The sequence below is a fragment of the Vombatus ursinus genome, unplaced genomic scaffold (assembly GCF_900497805.2).
Source record: "Vombatus ursinus unplaced genomic scaffold, bare-nosed wombat genome assembly UNPS02014805.1, whole genome shotgun sequence".
Lineage (NCBI taxonomy): Eukaryota > Metazoa > Chordata > Mammalia > Diprotodontia > Vombatidae > Vombatus > Vombatus ursinus.
The window spans coordinates 1,673,306-1,676,671 of record NW_020954583.1 but is presented as its reverse complement, the minus strand read 5'-3'; the positions used below and the strand labels follow the sequence as shown (position 1 = coordinate 1,676,671).

At 34.8% G+C, this 3,366-nt stretch overlaps 1 pseudogene; it reads right to left on the bottom strand.

Moving 5' to 3' along the window:
* Positions 1 to 345: 345 nt before the first annotated feature.
* LOC114051707 lies at positions 346 to 582 on the bottom strand (annotated as a pseudogene).
* Between the last annotated feature and the right edge of the window lie 2,784 nt (positions 583 to 3,366).

Here is a 3,366-nt window from a genome sequence, read left to right as displayed (position 1 = left end):
GTGTGTGTGTGTGTGTGTGTGTGTGTGTGTGTGTGTGTGTGTGTGTGAACCTCCTCTTGATATTCAAGAGAAGTCCTCTCAAAAACTAGGAAGGGAAGAAATCTCCACCCATTCCAACACAGCTTCTGAGATATCCTATCTGTAACATCTGCCCCATTCCCCCAAAACAAGAACAAAGCATTCTGTGTGCTAACAGCATAGCTTTAAAAAAGTAAAACAAAATTCTGCATTTTTATAAAACTTGATAAAAAATAGTATTTCAAATTGTACAGTCACCAGAACTACACAGTTATCAAAAATTCACACAATTCACTTGGCCTCTCCAGCACCTTCAGCTTTCTGTGCCTAGTATGGTTTGGCATCTCCATTCTCTTCAGGGTTGTTCCCATCCTTACAGGAGTCAGCCTTTCCCTTTTTCCTTTTGGGTAACTTCTCTCCCTTTTTTGCAGGTGCCTTTTGGGGCTTGGGTTCTGGCTTCAGAGGAGCAGGTTTAGCAGATAACCATGCTGATCTCCTCTGCGGTTCATCCTCAACCTTGGTCCTGTCTCCCTTAACATCTCCTTCAGCCTTTCTCTGGGGCATGGTGGTGATATCACGGCGGAGGGGAGGGAGCAGCGGCAGCAATGTAGTCTGAGAAAGAGTTGCAGTGACAGCAGCGGTCAGTCTTGTGGGCTCTTCTTGCTCACCCAAAAAGTACTTTTTTAAAAGGTTATTTTATGAGATTCCCTGAAATTTTACCTCATTTCTGCATGCATATTTATCTAGTTGGGAAAAGGTCAGGAAATGAAACTGCATAATGTCTTCTACATTCTGTCCTCCAAATCCTATTGTCCATCTTTTTCAAACCTTTGAATTCAATTCATCTTCTATGGAAGGAAGTTGAGTAGATTCCTGTTTATTATTTCATTCACTACCTTATAATGCATTTATTAATTTCACATGTGTTTTCATGTCAACTATATGAAAATACTTGATAAGTTTATATATCATCATAGGGGGTGGTAATGAACACAAAAATATGAAAAGCATGGCTTCATTGGACAATAAAGTTTCTAAATGTACCTAATGGATCTATTTTATCAGGTTTTTTCTTATAAATGTTGCTGCTTTTCTTTGTGCTTTTCATCAGTTTGTGGACACTGGATATTAACATTCACCTTTACTCAGCTAATTAATCACCATCTCACATCATGATCTAATCCAAGTTAATATTTCAGCTCATAGAAAGAATTCAAAAACTCTGCATTACTTAACAATAAGAATAATTATAAAATATGCTGTGTGCAACTTGGAAGAAAATTTACACTAACATCTAGAGAATACTCAGAATCAAAGGATAGAGCAGTATATATGATTAGGAAGCAGAATTAGCAAGTAATTCCTGATACGAGAATAAACAGTGAGTCTACAGGCCAGTGCCAATATCATGGGTAAAGATGAGAGGACAACAAGGAAATCTGCTAAGTATCTCTCATTCAGAATGAGTACTCTGTCCTATGTAATTAAGGATAAAAAATAATAATATATTCATATTTTCCATTTGGTCTGCTAGTTAGGAATCCATAAGTTACTGTCATTCTTCAACTAACCCTGGAAACTCATGACTAACCACACACATACTCTGTTAAAATGTGATTCCAATTTTATAATTAAAAGACAAGTCATAAGTGACTGACTCTGTGAAAGTTAATGGCATTTCCAGTAATTAGCTTTGATCATCAGAGCAATAATATTTTAATAGAAAAAGCTTGTTCCCAGAGAAAACCTAATCTCTTTCTCATATAGGATAGAAGAATGTTTAAAATGCTCCTGTACCTATCCTTGTAAGGTTCAAAAGACAACATTCTATACTTTAAGCCTTTCTCTTCTTCAAATTGTATGCTCTAACTATGATGTATAGTTGTGTTTTGCTGCCCACATATTTTAAACTCCAGGTTCTCTCCCTGCCCCACCCAGCTTGGATTACTACATTACTATGCTTTAAGGAGAGGTCTTTGCAGGAAAAAACAAAGATTCATTAATCATGAATCATTACATTTTGTCAGTTGGCAAAGAAATCCTTTACTCATTTATCCTTTGAATGAAATTAGCTCTGGCTCAGGCTTTCAGAGAAGGCAATTCTAAATTGTCTTGGCATCTTTCTACAGCAGTTTGTATATGCACCATAAAATGGCAGATGGGAGTTTATTAATGGAAGATGAGTTTATTTTGTGAAGTTATTTTTCTACTTGGTCACTTCATTTATTAAGCATTGACAGCAGGCATAGATTATTGCTTTATATTTGCTCCTATATGTTTAGGGCAGTGGGTAGTAATTTCATAATGAAGAAAAAGTTCAAAAAAGAGAAATTTACTTTGTCAATTGTTATCAAATATATAGGCAACCCTTTTCTTTCTCTGTTCCATGTGATAAATCACTACTTGAATTTTTAAGCATAAGGTTAAAAACTGAATTGCAGCATCAGAATCAACAAAAATATCTGATAAATAGAGTACAAGAATCTTGATGCTGCGGTGGACGCCAACAGCTACATGGTAGTGGGCAGCTTTGCAATCATTTTGAATATTATGGTTCATGATGAACATTTATTATACAAATTGGCATATTTTTAACTAAACTCTACATTCATTTAGTGTCTATTATATGCTTGTGATTTATACAAGATGACAAATCTTAGTCCAGTAGGGGAGATAAAGATGCACTGAATACTCAAGTGTTCTTGATGAGAGAGATGCAAAAGTTTGATTGAATTGAATTTTTGATCCATATTTGTATCTTTTTTAAATTATCATATATTTATTGATTTATTTTGTTTTTACAGCATATTTTTCCAAATATATTCTTCCCTGCTCAAATATTCAGCAAAATTAGTAAAGAAAAAATGATAATACTAGCCAACGCATCAACTGCATTTAACCATATATGAGATATTTCACACTCATATTTTCTCAATTTTTCTCCTAAGCCATATTCAGTCATTATTATTCTAGGTATCTTCCTTCCTTTCTTCTTCCTTTCTTCCTTCTTTCCTTCCTTCCTTCCTTTCTTTCTTTCCTTCTTTCTTTCTTTCTTTCTTTCTTTCTTTCTTTCTTTCTTTCTTTCTTTCTTTCTTTCTTTCTTTCTTTCTTTCTTTCCTAGGACACAAAGAGTTTGAGTGACTTCCCCATGTTCATGCAGCTAGTATTTATCAGAGATAAGACACAAGCTCAGGTTTTCTGACTCCATGATTGGCCCTCCATCAATTACACTGTTTTGCCCTTTCTACAAAAATAAATATAATATAAAATGGAGCATGTGCAAAAGAAGTAAATAGTACTTAATGCAGAGAATAAGATCATTTCCAGCCAGGAGATGAGGGAAACTTT